Source organism: Bufo gargarizans, chromosome 8, assembly GCF_014858855.1.
Source record: "Bufo gargarizans isolate SCDJY-AF-19 chromosome 8, ASM1485885v1, whole genome shotgun sequence".
In the NCBI taxonomy this organism is placed as follows: domain Eukaryota; kingdom Metazoa; phylum Chordata; class Amphibia; order Anura; family Bufonidae; genus Bufo; species Bufo gargarizans.
In genome coordinates, this window is record NC_058087.1 from 53,243,833 (window position 1) to 53,264,008 (window position 20,176).

At 44.1% G+C, this 20,176-nt stretch overlaps 1 protein-coding gene across 1 annotated transcript in view; it reads right to left on the minus strand.

The window, feature by feature from the left end:
* The window catches only part of LOC122945071 (probable S-adenosylmethionine-dependent methyltransferase CRG1), a 93,725-nt gene extending 74,087 nt beyond the window's left edge, over positions 1-19,638 (minus strand). The window contains exons 1-2 of the mRNA XM_044303908.1: positions 19,633-19,638; positions 12,770-12,868 (exon numbers count right to left, since the gene is read on the minus strand). The gene's annotated coding sequence lies outside the window, so the exon portion shown is untranslated. The remainder of the gene's footprint in view (positions 1-12,769; positions 12,869-19,632) is intronic.
* Between the last annotated feature and the right edge of the window lie 538 nt (positions 19,639-20,176).

Below are 20,176 nucleotides of genomic sequence, written 5' to 3' on the forward strand. Positions count from 1 at the left end.
TAATAAATTATTCCAAAATTCATTTAGTAGAATTCTATGTCATTCTATGAGAAATATCAGTCACTCAAACTAACCAATTACATGCTACTAACAATCAGAAGTTATTGAGAAAGTACTAAAGCTGTAAGCCACACCTCCTGAATGACCTCCTTTCTTCTCCAGCCAGAACAGCACTGTGTGAACTGCAGGCAGGTTCTATGTTTGCCTTACAGTGAAAACTTTTTATTGACATGAATTTCGCTCAGCAGTATTGTCCAAATCCCACCCTTTTCTCTCCTATCAGAGCCATGTTATTGGTGTGTCTGCACTAGGGTTGCCATCTACAGGCAATTTTCCTATATCGACTGTTACTAATGAGCGCTTCCAATGTGGAGCGTCCGAGCACTCATTAGAACAGCCTCTAAAGGGTTTCTACCACCAGATTTGGTCCTATTTAGCTGACTGACACTAGCGATGTGCTAGTGTCAGCAGTCCATAACAGTGTTCTTACTTATCATCTGTCTGCTGCTGTTCACCTTAAAAACGTACTTTTATAGATATGCTAATGAGCCCCTAGGTGCTATGTGGGCGTCATTAGCACCTAGAGGGCTCCGTCCACTAACCATTTCAGCCGCCCATCGCGTCCCTCCAGCCCACCCCGCTCCTGTTGATTGACGTGAAACTTCTCAGTATTTCGTACCAATTCCCGTGCCTGCGCCGTGCGCTTCTGTATTCTCCCGGCGCCAGCTTCCTCACTGCGCCTGCGCCAACTACGTTACAGTGAGGAAAACGGCACCAGGAGCGCGGCATTCACTCACTGCGCCGAATACAGAAGCGCACGGCGCAGGCGCGGGAATTGGTACGAGATACTGAGAAGTTTCCCGTCAATCAACAGGAGCGGCGCAGGCTTGATGTATAAAAATTAATAGTGTAATCAGCTCACATCAAAGTTTGTGTAAGGAAAAAGGTAAATCCATTCTTATCATCTGCAGTAAAAGACAGACCCAGGTGCTACCATCTTGATTGAATTCTGCTGAGCATCTCCCCCACCTTGCTCAGTGTGTTCCCTTTTATTTACTAACAAAAGGTGTAAAAGGGGCTGGCCCAAGACAAGGATGCAGGAAGTGATGACATACAGGAAGTGATGACATAGGAAGACAAGACACCATCATTTAGAATAACATAGCCAGCTAACAAACACATGTATACAATAATCTCAAATTACCACTGGAGCGAACTTTATCCAGCCTTGTTCAGTGACCAATGCCAGATAAAGTTACTATGATCCACATGCATGTTTATTTACAATACAGCGTCATTATCGCCAGCGGCTGATCAGGCGCACTAGAGACAACAAACGCACGTTCCTTTCGTTATATTGTTCTCTTAACAAATGCATCCACGCCAAGCCAATAAATCCGCGTCTTGCGCAGGGGCCCTAGTCGGCATCCATACATGAGCCAAGAAAACACTGCTCTGCTGAACACATCAGTCTCCCCCGGCCCACAGCCCAGCGCTTAGCACATGGACCATTCGCCGACGGAGACCTCTGCGCCCAGCAGCTGTGACAGGACATACACGGGAAGATATCCACTCCAATGGTTTACCCTGACACTGAGAGACATGATGACAATACACAATATATTAAATACACATCCTAATAAAATTTCCACAACAGGCTGGAGGGACGTGATGGGCGGCTGAAATGGTTAGTGGACGGAGCTCTCTAGGTGCTAATGATGCCCACATAGCACCTAGGGGCTCATTAGCATATCTATAAAAGTATGTTTTTAAGGTGAACGGCAGCAGACAGATGATAAGTAAGAACACTGTTATGGACTGCTGACACTAGCACATCGCTAGTGTCAGTCAGCTAAATTGGAACAAATCTGGTGGTAGAAACCCTTTAACTCCCACCCTACCCCACTTGTGTTAAGAACAAAAAAAAAAGAACTCACCTTCTCCATTTGATTGCGTCGAGGTGAATACTCGCTGCTGACTGGATGTGCAGGACAGGACCTGCGAGATGTCATCACACTGGAGCACAGGTCCTGTCCTGAACTTCCAGTGAGCAGCAAGTCATCACCGCAGCGCGATCAAATGGATGAGTTCTTTTATTTGCACAGAGAAGAGAAGGGGGCATTATTAATTCTAGGGGGCACTAATGGGGGCATTACTATTACTGGGGGGCATAAATAGGGGTATTACTATTACTGAGGGGCTCTAATGGGGGCACTATTAATTCTGGGGGGTGCTAATGTGGGTATTTATTCTGGAGGTCACTAATAAGAACATGAATATTATTGGGGGGCACTAATGGGGGTAATATTTATTCTGGGGACGCTAATGGGGACATTATTAGTTCTGGGGGGGCGCTAATGTGGGAATTGATTTTGGGGGGCACTAATAGAGACATTATTAACCCTTAGGATACCAGAGTTTTTTTTGTTTTCATTTTTCTTCCCTATCTTCCTTGAGACATAGCTTTTTTTATTTTTCCATTCACAAAGTTGTATGAGGGCTTATTTTTTGCGTGACAAGTTTTACTTTCTAATGCCACCATTTAATATAGCATACAATGTAGTGGGAAGTAGTAAAAAAATTCCAAATGGGGTGAAATTGAAAAAGAACGCAATTCCACAGTTTTACGGGTTTTTGTCCCCATGGGGTTCCCTCTGTGGCACAATTGACCTGTGTCCTTCATTCTCTGGGTCAGTATAATTACAATTGTCTAAATAGTGCAAAAATAAATGTAAACTTTTAAAAAAATATATTTTTACATAGCTATATTCTGACCCACATAACTTTTTTTATAATTCTATCTACTGAGCTGTGTGCGGGCTCATTTTTTGCAGGACAATCTGTAGTTTTTATTGATACCATTTTGTGAGTGTGACTTTTTGATCGCATTTTACAAAAAAAAATTGGGGTAAGAGAAGCGATGACAAAAATGGCAAATTGGCAATTTTGACCCTTTTTCCATGACGCCATTCGCTGTATCGGAAAAATATTTTGATATTTTAATAGTGCAGGAGTTTTCGGTCACAGTGATACCCATGATGGCTATATTTTTTGTTATTTGTGTATTTATTTCTTTATTCTATGGAAAGGGGGATGATTTAAACTTAAATTTTTTACATTTTTTATATATTTTTATATTTATATATACGTTTTTTTACTGATTTTGAAGCTCGTATTTGAGCCTACAAAATCAATTTTTTTTTATTCTAAAAAATCATGGATTATTTAGATCCATTAAAGCCTCATTCACATGTCGGTGTTTCACAGACGTGTGCTGTAAGTGTTCTCCACGGACAGCACACATCTCAATTCACTTTAATGTTTGTATTCAGACATCAGTGTTTTAGCACGGTCCGTGGGTCAGTGTTTTTAGCACGGATGCATGCTCTATGTTATCCGTGTTCATGGATCCATCACGTCCGTTATAGTCTATGGGTCCGAGAAAACCACGGATGCCATCCGTGATGCATCTGTGTTTCGCGGATCATTAAGAAGATATTCTTTGAAAATAATTTTTCAACTGTTCAGTGTCAGTTAAACACAGATGCAACATGGACAGCAAAAAACTGACACACGGACCCAACACGGATCCTTCATGGACATCTTCACAGATGCATCACTGACCACCTACTCACGGATTTGAGCACTGACACGGACGTGTGAATGAGGCTTAATTGTTCAGAATTGCTAATTTCTTATGTTTGCCTGCCAGCTGCTGGCCAAAATAAGAATTTCTGCTTAAATGCCCTGGGTCTTTTCACCGAAACCTAGCGCATTGAAATTAATTACCAGCATCTTCGTTAGCTGCAAAGGATGCTGGTAAGAAGCCTGAAAGAGTGATCTTCCAGGTAGAGTTGAGCGGACACCTGGATGTTCGGTTTCGACGGGTTCGGCCGAACTTCACAAAATAGTTCGAGTTCGGGACCCGAACTTGACCCCGAACCCCATTGAAGTCAATGGGGACCCGAACTTTGGAGTACTAAAGTGGCTCTAAAAAAGTCAAGGAAAGGGCTAGAGGGCTGCAAATGGCAACAAAATGTGGTTAAGAGCATGACAAGTGCTCTGCAAACCAATGTGGATAGGAAAATGACTTAAAATAACATACATTTGTAAAAATAAAAAAATAATATTCTTGATCTAGGAGGAGGAGGTGAATGTGGCGGTGTAGGTAAAGGCAGCGGTGGAGGAGGAGGTAGCCAACACTGGTTTTTGGTTTTAATTTTAATTTTTTTATTTGTTTTGCTTAAATTAGGGTACACCCCAAAACATTGGGAAATATAACCTGTGATAACCCCCTTCTGTTGTGTTAAACAATAAACAATACACTGGCTGCAGGGCACCTCCAAGGCGTAACGGGCAAGCTCAGGCCACGTGCCCAATTTGGAGACGCATAAGTTGAAGGGGGCAGACCCATCAGTCAGTACATGTAGGCGTGTGCACACATACTGCTCCACCATGTTGCACGTCCCCGTGATGTCCACGATCCAATTGGATATCTGCTCTATAAACTTTCAATGTTCTTTTCTGCGCCTACCATGTTGATCACGGTTAGCGGCAAATCAGGGTTCTACGCCGGAGAGGGAGCGTGAGAAAGGGATACCACATCCAAGGGAGGTCAATGGCTGCAATGTGATCAAGCTAAAATGTGGGACAAGTTATTAAAGCAGAAGGATCGAATGAAAGGGCCAATTAAAGATGAATTTTAGAAATGTAAGTCCCTGTCACCTATGCAGAGCAAGGGTTTATTCACGGCAAAACTGTGTTCATGTCACCCACCAATTGAACAGACAATTTTACAAAAATTTGGTCCCTGTCACCTATGCAGAGAACGGGTTTTTATACGGCAAAATTGGTAAAATGTGACCTGACAATGTAACAGACGATTTTTAGAAATTTAGGTCCCTGTCACCTATGCAGAGCAGGGATTTATTTGCGGCAAAAATGGTAAAATATCACCCAAGAATGTAACAGACGAATTAGTGAAATGTATTTCCTTATCCACTAGGTAGAGCAGGGGTATATCACAGCCAAAAATTGGTGAATATCACCCAACTATGTAACAGAAAAATTAGTGAAATGTATTAACCTGTCCACTAGGTAGAGCAGGGGTATATCACAGCCAAAAATGTTGGATATGTAACCCAGCAATGTATCAGACAAATTAGTGAAATGGTTTAAAATAAAATAAAATACGTAAAAAAGAAATACAAAAAAATCTTGATGTATGAGGTGGAGGTCCATATGGAGTAGGAGGTTGAGGAGGCGGTGGACGTAGCGGTGTAGGTAGAAACGGCGGTGGAGGAGGACGAGGTAGCCAATGCATTTTTTTTTGTTTAAACTAGGGTAAACCCCAAAGGAGTGGGAAATATCAAAAATACAACAATGAGCAATTGAGCTGTACTATAACAATGGCTGGGTAAGGCTGGTATACATGTCTATTTTGCACAAGGTACGGACAAGTCCTGTGGAATCCATGCAGGGCAGGCCATCACCTCCAAGGCGTAAAGGGCACACTCAGGCCATGTGTCCAATTTGGAGATCCAGAAGTTGAAGGGGGCAGACCCATCATTCAGTACGTGTAGGCGTGTGCACACATACTGCTCCACCATATTAGTGAAATGCTGCCTCCTGCTAAGACGTTCCATATCAGCTGGTGATGCTGGTTGTTGTGGCGCGCTGACAAAGCTTTTCAACATTTCGGCCATGCTAACCCTGCCTTCTGAGGTGCTGGCGGTGCCCTAGCTGCGTTGGTGACCTCTTCCTCCTCCTCTGCCTTCGCCTTGTGCTTCTACTGTGCCCCCGCTGTCAGGTGGGAGGTGGGAATGCCACCAGCAGTGAGTCTACCAGCGTGCTCTTGTACTCGCTCATCTTACGATCATGCTCCAGTGACGGAATTAAGGTCGGTACGTTGTCCTTGGAACGGGGATCCAGCAGCGTGGCCACCCAGTAATCAGCATAAGTTAGAATGTGGGCAACTCAGCGGTCGTTGCAGAGACACTGCAGCATGTAATCGCTCATGTGTGCCAGGCTGCCCAGAGGCAATGACAAGCTGTCCTCTGTGGGAGGTGTATAGTCTGTGTCCTCTGTATTCCCCCAGCCACGCACCAGTGATGGCCATGAGCTGGCTAGGGTACTACCCTGATGTTAACACGGTTCCTCCTCCTCCATCTCCGCCGTTTGAGGATGCAAGAACCCACCCTCGGAGCCAATTGTGAATGACTGGCCTGAAACCCTATGAAATGATCCTTCTTCCTCCTCCTGTGCCACATCCACTTCCATCATCGCCTGAAGCGTTTTTTCAAGGAGCATAGAAGTTGCATAGTAACGCTGAGAATGGTGTCATCGGCGCTGGCCATGTTGGTGGAGTACTTGAAACACAGGTCTCGCATGGAGGCCCAGTCATTGGTGGTGAAGTGGTGCTGTTCTGCAGAGCGACTCACTGGTGTTCTGCAGCTGAAACTCCACTATCGCCTACTGATGCTCGCACAGTCTGGCCAGCATGTGCAAGGTGGAGTTCCACCTTGTGGGCACGTCGCAAATGAGGCGGTGAGCGGGAAGGCTGAAGTTACGCTGCAGCACTGACAGGCGAGCAGCAGCAGGGTGAGAACACAGAAAGAGCGCACAGACGGCCCGCACTTTCTGCAGAAGCTCTGACATATCGGGGTAATTTTTAAGGAACCTCTGCACCACCAAATTCAGCACATGCGCCACGATGTGCGTCAAATCAGCTAGTCTTAGAGCTGCTACGAGATTTTGCCCATTATCGCACACCACCCGGCCGGGCATGAGGATCACTGGCACCATCCACTCATTGGTCTGTTGCTCCCTCTTCTGCTATGCAGGTGGCTCTGTGCGACCACTGCCTCTTCCTACAAACTAGACAGGTCACTCGCATGACCTTGATTCCATGTGGGGTCGAGGACCTCATCGTCCTACACATCATCTTCCACCTAGTCTTCACCCTTGCCCTCCTTGTCAGTCTGCACACTTTCGAAATCCCCAGCAGTTGGCACCTGTGTTTCGTCATCATCCGAGATGTGCTGCGGTGGTCCTCCCATGTATTCATCCTGAAACATAAGTGGTTGGGCAAACACTTCTGGGGCAGGGCTATTCATCCTGAAACATAAGTGGTTGGGCAAACACTTCTGGGGCAGGGCGATGTGGATGGCCCTTGGAAACCCTGCTAGCAGAGTCATCAAAAAGCAAAAGAGACTGCTCCATGACTTGGGGCTTAGACTGCTTGGCTGATTTGCAAGGGGGTGAGGTGAAAGACTGATGGCCATGGGCTGCAGGTGCCAACTTTGATCTTTCAGCAGGAAACTGGGTGGGAGACAATGTGAAGGAACTGGAGGCACTGTCATCCACTCAATCTACTATTGCCTGTACTTGTTCTGGCCTCATCATTCGTAGAGCCACATTCGTCCCTACCAAATAACGCTGAAGGTTCTGTCGCCTACTCGCACCTGAGGAAGGTGTTTCACTTGACAAAGGCCCCAGATGTAGGGTATTGCCAAAAATGGGTGTTTTTTTAAACCAAGAATATAACAGCAGAATCTAACGCTTGTATTTCACTGTGACAAATGCAGCAAAGGCCGCAAAATTTTGTATCTTGCCCAAAATGGGTGTTTTTTTAAACCCAGAATATTAGTGCAGTTTTTCAAGCTTGTATTTCACTGTGACAAATGCAGCAAAGGCCGCAAATTTAGTAACTTGCACAAAATGGGTGTTTTTTTAACCCAGAATATTATTGCAGTATTTCAAGCTTGTATTTCACAATGTCAAATGCAGCTAAGGCCTCAGATGTAGGGTATTGCCAAAAATGGGTGTTTTTTTAAACCAATAATATTATTGCAGCATTTCAAGCTTGTATTTCACAGTGTCAAATGCAGCTAAGGCACCAGATGTAGGGTATTGCCAGAAATGGGTGTTTTTTAAACCTAGAATATTATTTCAGTATTTCAAGCTTGTATTTCACTGTGACAAATGCAGCAAAGGCCCCAGATGTAGGGTCTTGCAAAAAATGGTTGTTTTTTTAAACCCAGAATTTAATTGCAGTATTTCAAGTTTGTACTTGACTGTCACAAATGCACATATGCTGTTCTGGTGAACTGAACTTCTGATAAAAGATTCTTTCCTATTCTCTCCCTCACAGCTGCAGCATCCTATCCCTACACTAATAATAGCAGAGTGACGTGCAGCGCTACGTGACTCCAGCTTATATAGAGGCTGGGTCACATGTTGCATTGGCCAATTCCAGCCATGCCATTAGTAGGCATGGCTGTGATGGTTTCTAAGGGCACACAAGTTCAACTCTTGTTGACTGGCTGCTCTGCAGCCTTTCAAACAGCGTCATTAACTCGCCGAACCCCGAACCCGAACTTTTACTGAAAAGTTCAGGTTCAGATTCGGGTCCGGGGTCCAAAAATCCTAAAGTTCAGTACGAACCCGCACTTTACAGTTCGGGTTTGCTCAACCCTACTACCAGGTTTTTCACCCTTTAGATTTCGTGATCTCACTTGATCATGGCATCTAAAGGCCTTAATGACCGCGATCGGCATTAGTAATGGAGGCATTATATTACTGGGGGCACTAAAGGGGGCATTATTAATTCTGGGGGGTGCTAATGGAGGCATTACTATTACTGATGACACTAAGGGGTGCATTATCCATTCTGGGGGGCACTAATAGAGGCATCAATATTACTGGGGAGCACTAATGGGGCCACTATTAATACTGGGAGCCACATTATGACATGTGTTAAGTCATGCCCCCACAATCTCAACCCCTTTGGGGTGTGGCTTAACTTGGCTGGTATTTTTTGTTGGAAAAGGTGGCAACCCTAGTCTTCACTTTCAGATCATGCTGTTTTGGGCCCAGACACGATGATTTAGGTGCCTACACAAACAACCGTTTCACCCAATGAATGAAGAGTTCACTCGTTCATAGGGTGATCAGCTGTACTTTTAGATGGGCAGACTGTCGGGAAAGAGCGTTCCCAGAAATGTTCATTCCTGATAATCTGCCTGAATATCGCCCTGTCTAAATCGATCTTAAAGGGTTTGCCTCACTTCAGTAAATGGCATGTTTCATATATACAAAGTATATACAAGGCATTTACTAATGTATTGTGATTGTCCATATTGCCTGGCTAGATTAATTTTTCCATCACATTTATACACTGCTCGTTTCCATGGTTACGGCCACCCTGCAGTCCAGCAGCGGTGGTCGTTATATTACAGGACATCTGTTCCTGTGTTTTAAGAGCACAAGCTCTTGTTGATGTATATGCTTGAGATTTGCACGACTCAATGTATTAAAATTACACTGTTTTTATGTGTAAACTTCTGCTGTGATACGTGTTTTAGGTCCAAAAATTTTTTTTCAATAATTTCTGTTTGTCAGAAAGTTACCTTAAGGATGGCGTGATTGTCAACAGTCTGTCAATGCAAATGCAATCATTGATTCCAGAAATATATAGTTTTTGGGTGGTGCACTAACTTTTCAAAAAACGATATTCCCTGTATTTTAGACTTTGCAACTTTTGAAAAATTTCCAGCTTAAAAACCACATTTTCAGTTCTGGTGATTTTTTAAGATACGTGCATGTAAATTTAGGTCTAAGGCCGCATGCACACGGCCGTTGCCCGGCTGTGGCCGTATTGCGACCTGCAAATAGCGGGTCCACACGGATGTGGACCCCAATGCATGGAACTGCCACACAATGGCCTAAGGCTGAGTTTACACTTCAGTTATTTGATCAGTTATTTCTAGTGATGATCGAGCATGCTCGGCGCCATGCTCGAGTCTCCTCCCTGCACGTTTTTTGGCTGCTAAGCAGCCAATAAATGTGCAGGTAAGTACTACCCTCACTGTAATGCCAGTAGCCATGCTGTCTACTGGCATTACTTTGATTGGCTTTCCGGAACGCGTCATCGGGTGCTATATAGCACCCGATGATGCATGTCGGGCTCATTCGTAGTTAGGGAGAGCTGAACATAGGAAGGGACAGAGAGTGTATGGAGTGTAATTTAATATTTATTTTGTACAAAAACTTTTCAGAGACCCAAAAGTCCTTGTAAGGGCTATTGTGTGTGACAACAGCATTATATGTTTGTAGCGCAACGTGCGCTAAATACCGTGTAATAGGCTGCTGTGGACAGTTAAATTATTCGCACCACATCTCTGTGTAAAGTGTGCACATCCCTAAAATATCAGTGACATCCAGTTTTTTTGTAGACGGTGTCTGCTGCGGACAGTAAAATTTTCCGTGCCACATCTCCTGTGTAAAGTGTGTGCATCCAAAAAATATCTGTGACATCCAGTGTACTTTTTCAATAGACTGTGTCCACTGCGAACAGTGAGATTAGGTGCGCCACATCTCCTCTGCAAAGTGTGCGCATCCCTTAAATATCAGTGACATCCAGTGTACATTTTCCATAGATGTTGTCTGCTTCTGACAGTGACCTTACCAGGGCCACATCTGCACAGTGTAACGTGTGTGCTTCAAAAATGTATCTGTGACATACAGTGTACTTTGTCAGCTTTCAAACCATTCTCCACCTGGAACCCAAAGACTTTGGTTTCCCCAAGCAGCTCGGCGGGCCATGGGAATAATGCTGCCGGATCGCCGGTCGTCATTGTTTATGGTCGGAACGGCAACAGTATCGGATTGTCTTCAAACCTCTGACTTTCATTTTTGATTAATGAAAAAATTATTGGCAAATACTTTCGCTTTGGTTCATCTTGTGCCGGTCCAAGAATTTCACCTTTAACGGCGCAATACGGATGCCCCCGGCTGTCCCTCTTAATCGTGGCCCCAGTTCCAAAAACCAACAAAATAGAACCGGAATCCTATTCCATTATTTCTAGCTGAAGTATTAAGGCGACCCGGCCTGCTTTGAACACTGTAATTTTTTTCAATGGTCAGCTAAGCAGCAGGCACTCTCCCATAATTTTTTAAATAATCATTGTAACTGACTGGGTACCTCCGTCGATAGATGCTCCTAGTGCTTTCCGAGGACTCCAAGCACTCCACTTGACACTGTACGCACTGCAGACCCCACGAACCGCCGCAGCTTGGTTGGGGTCTCACCGTCCTTCACCCACTCTGGACCCAAGACCGGGCTTCAGCTTCCAGTGGGTGAACCTCTCCTACATCCAGAGAGCAGGAACCATGAACAAGCTCTTACAAGAGCTTATACTCAGGGGAGTATTGTGATATAGCAATCCCAAAAGGTGTAGTTATCGTATTCCCCAAACATGAGCCAAAACTTCATGAAGGTATAAAAGCAGCAACACTTTATTGAGGGCTACCCGTCTGTATTTATGCAGGTCCCCATCTGGTGGCCATGCCCCTAGGGACCAGAAGGAAGACCGTGACACAGGACAGATATGTAGCAATTCAGGATACACAGACACAACACATCCCCACAATGCATCATGGTTTCCTCCTCTCTGCCCTGGAGACACCCGAGGAGCAATTCAATTATCTCTCAGGACAAAGGGAAATCGCCAATACACATGTGGAGACAACAGGACAGAAATCTCCATTTAAACACACAATGGGACAATGGCACAATGGGACAATAGAAACACACCCAGCATTTTCCTCCCCTCTGTCTAGGAGATAATTGAGTCAGTTTCTGTATCTACTCAACTATCTCCTAAGCTGAAAAGTTACACTTCTTATAAATTGTTACAACTTTGTGAGTTTACATTGTACATACATATAACTTATATCAATTTAACCAGTATAACTTGGGGACAAACCTATCCAAAATTCACTTGAATAGGTTCAGGGGTTTAAAAGTTAGTAAAAGTATCTTAAAGGGCCGTAATCCTGGGGCAGGAGGCTGGCAAACAGCCCCCTCCAAAACACCGTGGCGAGGTTGGTTTCGCCACAGTCAGCTCAGCAGCAGACCCTTACATATCATGTTTTAGAGGGTCAGCTCACCTGCAGGCCCTCACCTACAATCTTTTAAAGGGTCAGCTCACCTGCAGGCCCTCACCTAATTATACCTAATAGGTAATATGCGCGCATGCTGCCTTGCTTGGATGTGGTAGCCGTAGTAGTTTATTAGGCTCCCTCTCCAGAATCGAACACTGATTCCCCCTTACCCGTGGTCAACGTGGTTGGCGCTGAAAATAAAATTTTAATTTGATAGGGCAGACATCCGAATAGATTGTCGCCATCACGGGGACGTGCGATCGGCCCCAGGTTATCTAGAGTCACCAAAACGGCAGCAGGCCCTCGCCCATAATGTTTTAGATGGTCAGATCAGCATGCGCTTGCTCCAAATGTTTTTGAGGGTCACCAGCAGGCCATCAATCATAATTTTTCAAGGCTGTGTATGATGCCCTCCTTTACGTGTAACAAAGAGTGTATTGGAGTGCCGATTCCTTGTAATTTTGGGCAGTCCTTAACTTAGTTCATATGCTTTATGAGTGTAGGAGTCTGAAAGGGATTTTTCATAATTTTACTATTGATACATCACAGATTATACAAGGCCTCATCTCTTGTGTCATACAGTACCCCAAATTTGCACATCTCACACCCTGCCGGTTTCTGGACACAATAGCACCTTTAAATCACTGAGAAATTAAACCTACTTTAAAACGTAACTTTTATATAGGATAATTATTAAAATAAATCCCACAAGACAACATATGTTTCAGATAACTGCAGATAATTATCTAGCGGAGTGTTTTAGTAGGGTATGCAATACCTAAGGACAAATAAGTATCAAACTAAATCACTTACAACCACTCACGGTTTAGATGTGCGATAGTTAAGATGTCTGTACTGGATCCGCGGTCACGGACTCCAATGCTGCTGTTTCCTTTTTCAGGCTGTAGATATGGTCCTTCCACTGCAGAAAATATTCCAGAGAGGTTCAGAAGGGAATAAAGGAAAAATAGGGAGAACTGGCCCTATAGTCCTATAGTGGCCCTGCCTAAAAGTGGAGAAATCCCCCGCCTAAATGTGGAAGAATCACCCCCTATTTGAGCGACCCCACTTATTGGTGGCTGACCCTAGATAGCTAACCCTAAAAAAACTTTTTTCTCCCACGAAAAAACACACAATCTCGACGCGTTTCCTCTGTCACAAATACTGTGGCAGAATCATCAGGGGATAAATAGATGGACAAATGGCCTAATAGCCACAAGCTAGATAGCCTATGCTGGTCCTCCAAGATGAAAAAGATGCAGTCCAGAACGATGTCCGGCACTGCTGTTATTAAATACCCCAAAACTAATGATAAACCCATACCGGTGTGCTAATGCTGGCGTGCGTTCCAGACGAGGCCATCTTCCGCCGACAAATGAACTGTGGAACACATGTGACATCATCAAGGTGCGTCCCGGAAGTGCGCCTAGTTAGGCTGAAATAATGCATCCTGTACGTGGAACGCATCTGGTACGCACGGGCGGCGATCACATGCGGATGTACATCAGCAGGAAGTGGAAACACACCAAGAACAAATGGAAAGCATATGAGCCGCAAACAGGATACATATCTTACATGTTATGCAGGTTGTTTATACCCGATTATTAAGAATAACAAATTGCAAATTAATTAGTAGTTGGTACCCTATTACAATAGAGGATTCATCATGTATAAATATTTTATAAACATTATCACCGGGGGTTGTCTTGGCATATTAAAAGAATCATGGGAAACCTTCATCTAAATACATATAGATGGGGATTGGTGATCAAAAGGAGAGGAACCAATGATTACTAAATTACATCAAACAATCAATTGATAACCTAGATCGTCACATGAATCAAAATTATTAGACCTTTTACGGTCAGATATAAATAATTTTTTCTGACGAATCAATTTATATCATATACACAGGGGTCTCTCAGATTACTCCGTATAAAACATTGACGAATAAAGAGTCAGATGAAACATCCAAAAGAAAGAATCTCATTGAGGCCCAGTGGGCTCACAGTTATTTGATCTGTGAGTCCACTCCGCCTCCTTCTGTAAAATCCTCCTATTCAGGTCCCCACCTCTAGGTGAAGGACGTACCACCTCTACCACGCAGTAGTTAATTGCCTTGTCATTGCCATCATGGAAGAATTGAACATGTCTAGCAATTGCTGTGTCTCTTTTGTTCCTTATGTCGCCCAAATGATCCCCAATTCTTCTTCTAAACTCTCTTTTTGTTTTTCCTACGTACTGTAGTCCGCAGGTGCAATTAACCAAGTACACAACCCCTGTGGTTTTACAGTTAGCGAAGTCCCTGCTTGTATATGTCTTATTGGTTGTTTTGCTTCTAAAGCTTTTAGCTTGACAGATAAAGGGACAAGCTATACAGGTTCCACAACGAAAAGTGCCAAGGGGTCTTCTGTCTAACCACGTACCTAGTTTTTTGATGGGGGTGTAGTGGCTATGGATAAATCTATCTCCTAGGGATCTTCCCTTTCTATATGTTATGGCTGGGTACATGGGAAGCATATCTTTTACATCTGGATCTAGACTGAGCATTTCCCAATATTTTTTCAAAATGTCTTTGACCTCTTTGTTACAATTATCAAAAGTTCCTATTATACGAAAAATTGGATCTATTTCTTTTTCGGTTCTCTTCCCTTTCCCTGGGTTAAGTAAATCGACTCTCGAGGCATTTTCTGCTGACTTAAAAGCTCTATGTAATGGTTGGTCTGGGTAACTCCTCTGATTAAATCTAGCCTTTAAGTCTCGTGCTTGATCATAAAAATCATTTTTGGCACTGCAATTTCTCAGAATTCTTAAATACTGACCCTTAGGTATTCCACATTTGAGTTTATAGGGATGATGACTCTCCCATCTTAGCAAGCTGTTAGTTGCCGTGGGTTTTAGTATTAATACTACCATTATATAGGGGGATATACAGGTCCAGAAAAGCCAGGCCTCTATCATTTATCTCTGATGTAAAGTGCATGCCAATCCGATTTTTATTTAGATCAGCCAAAAAGGCAGAGTATAGCCCGCTGGGGCCGCTCAAAAAAATGAGGATGTCATCAATATAGTGTCCCCAGAAGGCTATCCTGGGTGTCCAGACGCTTTCCTCGGTGAATACCACCGTGTCCTCCCACCAGCCCAGGAAGAAATTAGCATACGTGGGGGCACAGGCGCTCCCCATACCTGTGCCCCTGAGCTGGTGGAAGAACTTGGAATCGAACAAAAAATAATTGTGTCGTAGGACAAAATCCATAAGTCCTAACACAAAACGGTTATGAGCTGTGTATTGGGTGCCCCTGCTTTTCAGGAAATGGTTCACAGCAGCTAGGCTCATGGGGTATATTACTATAAAGGGCCTCTACGTCTATAGATGCAAGTAAGGTACCCTCCTCAGGATGTAGTCCATCAATTTTAGTCAGCAGATCAGATGTATCTCTTATATAAGATGGAAGTGATGTAACAAAGGATTTTAAGATTCAGTCAATATATATACCAAAATTTTGTGTCAAAGAATTCATGCCAGCCACTATTTGGCAACCCTTGAGTGGGATCAGGCCCTTGTGGATTTTAGGTATGGTGTAAAAAGTTGGGATTTGTGGGTATGGTTTCAACATAAATCTCATCTCATCACTAGATATCAGTTTTGCCTCAAAGGCCTCCAGAAGCAAGGTTTCTAGTTCCGCATAAAAGCTAGGTGTAGGGTCTACTCTAAGTGTATTATATCTTTTACCATCATTCAAGATGGCATACGTTTATACTCATGGTGGTCCATAATAACTAAATTACCTGCTTTGTCCGAGGATTTTATTATAATATTATGGTCCCGTTCAATTCTAACCATAGCTTCAATTTCGCCTTGTCCTAGATTGGATATTTTATTACCTCTGCTCTGTTTGTCTTCTAGTCTATCTAGTTCTGTAGTAACTATATTTAGAAACAAATCTATACTGTTTGTTTCCATTTGCGGAGGGGGTTTTGCACTTTTTAATTTAAGGTCTGTATGGGGGCCTTCTCCGGGCTTCCTTTCGCCCTCCCTTAGGTGGTCCGTCATTGTTCAGCCGCCGCTGTAGAAAGCCTCAGTGTCCACAAGCCTAAATAGCAACATTTCCAGGACCAGCAATTTGGAAAGGTGTGCATTTAGTGCTTTAATCTGTGGATGGATAGCTGGGTATTTGTGCTTTCGTTCAAAGGCCTGGGGTATAGACATTTGTACGCTGCACTGGGACACAGAAGTAGATGTGCTAGCTGATGGTGCTTGCAAAGGTACAGGTGCAGGGCGGGAGGCATCCCGGCCTGCGTCTTGGACAGGGAATTAGCCAGCATGTAACACAAGGGAAGAGGAGGCAGTGGTGTGACCCGCAGACACTGGTTGTGGACCCAGGCGTTTGGCCCACCAATTAGGGTGCTTTGATGCCATGTGGCGGATCATGCTGCTGGTGGTGAGGTTGCTAGTGTTATTACCCCTGCTCATTTTGGTACGGCACAGGTTGCAAATTCTTTTATCGTCCGCAGTTTCCTCAAAAAAGCGCCAGACTGTGAAACACCTACCCCTTGGCAAGGGAGATTGCCGCAAGGGGGTGCTCCGGGGAACAGTTGAGGGCCTGTTTGGTGTGGCCCACCTTCTCCCTTTTGCCACCCCACTGCCTCTTCCAGCCTGTTGCAGTGCTGCAGATCCCTCCCTCTCTGTACTGCTGTCCTCGCTCGGCTTGCCACCTTCCCATGTTGGGTCAGTGACTTCATAGTCCAGCACCTCCTCTTCCACTTCCTCACTCTGGTCATTCTTCTGACTTGTTAACCTAACAACAACCTCAGTTATTGACAACTGTGTCTCATCCTGTCACGGCTGAGGATGGGGAAAACCCTCAGCCGTGCGATAGCGGAAGATGTTAACGGCTGCTCGGCCAGGACGAGAGAATTAGGGAGCAGGTCACCTCCTAACGCATCCCTAATCCGACACTAACTCCTAGCTGCATGGGCCGACCTTGAAGGTAGGAGGGCCCATGCTCAGGAACCTTGGATCCCTACTCACCCTCCGCCGGTCCCTGAACTAGGAGTAGGGTAAGACGACCTGTTCCTTCTGGACACGGAGGAACAGGAGTCTCACTGGCCAAGCTGCAGGGAAAAGGGGAACAGAAACAATCCTATGGATATGGCAGGTGAACTGCACTAGTTCCAGCCACCTGCCAAAGCCTTGCTGACTGGATCCCTGTGCTGGCAAGCTGAAGTCCACACAATACAAAATGAACTCAGCACACACACATCCACACACAGGAACCCAGATCCATAGCTGCACAGAATAACAAAGGAAAACATCAAGTGAACATCTCATAAACTTATGACCACAAGGATGGCCCCCACTGGCAGGTTGAATACACAGGAGGATGCTCCAGCTAACCATGGCTGAAGTACCCCTCAGACAAGTGATATTCACTGAGGCTTTATAGGCCCAAGTAGTCACACCCACACAGACACACCCAGTGTTCACACACACACAGAAGGGAATTAACCCTTCAAACACAAGGGAAGGAAAGACGGCCACTTAAAGGGGAATACACACATAAACAAACACACTTCACCTGTTGCCGCAGGCAACGGCATGTGTGGCAATCATGTCCTGGGGATCAGCCATAGGGCTGAGACACTGCCATCACATGCACTCAACACCACACGCTGCCACGGACAACCAAGTGAAGGAATGTGTCACAAAACACAACATAGGCCGTGACACATCCTCATCATGAACCTCTTGAGACACTAATTGCGGTTGACTTATTGGCAACTGTTTCTCATCATCATTATCCACCTGGAGAAACACTAATTGCCGTTCCCCACCGTCATCTTCTTCTGACTGTGGATGCTCCAGTGTTTTAGAATCAGGGCACAAGATCTCCTCATGTCCCTCTTCAAGTGGGCTTGGCGAGAGGCCCAAATTAAGGAATGGTGATAAAAACAGCTCCTTGCAATATCCGAGTGTGGAATCACTTGTTTGCTAAGACTCTCCATGGTGGGTGGAATGAGTATCAGGGTGAGGATTCTGTTGACCAGACTATTAACTACTGATACTGGACATTGTGGAAGACAGGGTGGTGCTTAACCGACTGGAAGCATTATCTGCTGCAATCCAATCGACCACCTGGTTGCACTACTCTGACTTTGAGAGTGGTGTCCTGCACCGCTCTGCAAACTGTGACATGAAGCTAGGTATTGTGGATGAGTGTGTTTCTTGTGCTCTGGCAGCAGGCACAGTTTCACCGCGCCCAGGGCCACAGCCTCTGCGTGCACCATCAGCAGCGCGGCCATGTCCCCTTCCCTTACTGCTTGCCTTGTGCATATTAAATAGTATATATGTTTACAAGTATGTCACACGTACAGTAGCGCAAGTTTTGTAAGTGTATGCGCAAATAAAATACACAGAATGTCACTGATATTTAGAATGCGCACACGTTAAACAGGAGGTATAGTGCAAGTAATGTCACTGTCATCACCGCCTACAAAAAAATTACACTGAATGAATATCACTATTATTTAGGATGGTCAAACGATATACAGGAGCTGTAGCGCAGGTAATGTCGCTGTCACTAGCGCCTAATAAAAAATGACACCGAATGAATGTCACTGATATTTAGGATGTGCACACCTTAAACAGGAGGCTGTCACCACTGCCTACTGAAAAAATTACACTGAATGAAATGTCACGGATATTTAGGATGGGTAAACGATATACAGGAGGTGTAGCACAGGTAATGTCGCTGCCACCAGCAGCAAAAAAATGACACTGAGGTTGGGCTAATAATATATATTGCTGCCAGATACAACTATAGTCCTTAAAAGGACTTTTGGGTATATAACAAATCTTAGCAATTTAGTGTAGGTTGCACTAAAAATATATATTGCTGCCACACACAATAGTCCTTAAAAGGACTTTTGGGTCTATAACAAGTATAAAAACTTAAATATTCCTATTTCACTCCCTACACTATCTCTCCCTTCTGCTCTCCAGCTCTTCCTAACTAAGGGCTTATGCACACAACCATATTCCCTCCGAGACATACGGTCCGTGAGCGGGCCATATGTCCCGGAGCGGCATACATCGTGCACACAGCATCATAGATAACAATGATTATATGACACTTACTAATATAGTCTTTGTTGAAATTCTGCACCATTTTCTATATTTCATAAGGTGTGCTCCCTTGTGTGTCAAGTTTATTTTGCTGTCCACACAGAGGTCAAGTCCATAAAATGGCCACTGATGGAGGGTCATATCACCAGGCAAATCACCTCCATGTGATGTCTCTTCTGTTCAAATACACTGCACCTGCCATCTGCACTAGTTCTGTTGAGAGCTTAGTGTAGTTGCAGTGTATTTTAATGCAGAGTACATCACATGGAGGTGATTTGCCTGGTCACATGACCCTCCATCAGCGGCCATCTTATGGACATGACCTCTGTGTGGACAGCACAAAAGACTTGGCAAAGAAAGGAGAATGCCTTATAAAATATCGAAAATAAGTAAGTGCAGTATAATCGTCTTACAAACACATTGGGCACAAGTGGCCGGAAAGTGGCCAACCCCTTTAACTTATGGGCTATTATTAATATATATATATATATATAGTAAAAGTAAAATAAACTAAGGTTAACTCCACATGCCACAGATAAATAGATGGAAGCATCTCTTACCTAAGACCTCTGTGCTGTGAATAACATGGGCGCCTCAATGCAACTTCTATATATATACGGTAGCTGCTGACAAACATATGACTCAGGACTGGTTGAACCAGTTATCTGTATATACTGCAGGCCATGCAGAGCACCTTTCACAATCCACTTTGGCAAAAATAGACAACTGTGACTCGGAATGCTGTTTAGTGGCAAATAACTGGAATCAGAGAGGTTTTATTTAGTAAAGAAGTGAAAAAACTGACTATTTGAGGTCAACATTTTGAGATCCTAAAATAATATAAAAAAGCTAAAATTATAAATAGCTTTACAGCACAATTTCAATCTTAGGATGGAGTGGTGCAAAGCACGCTTCCACTGGACTCTGAAGCAGTGGAAACTAGAGATGAGTGAATCTAATCTACTGATTTGGAATTTTCCCCAAAATTTGGATTCTTTCTTTTTAATATCTTTTTATTATTTTCAAAGATAAACATATAGGGGATTACAAACAGTCTGTAAATCGAGCTATCAATGGTCTACCTCCTTAATACATTGAATCATT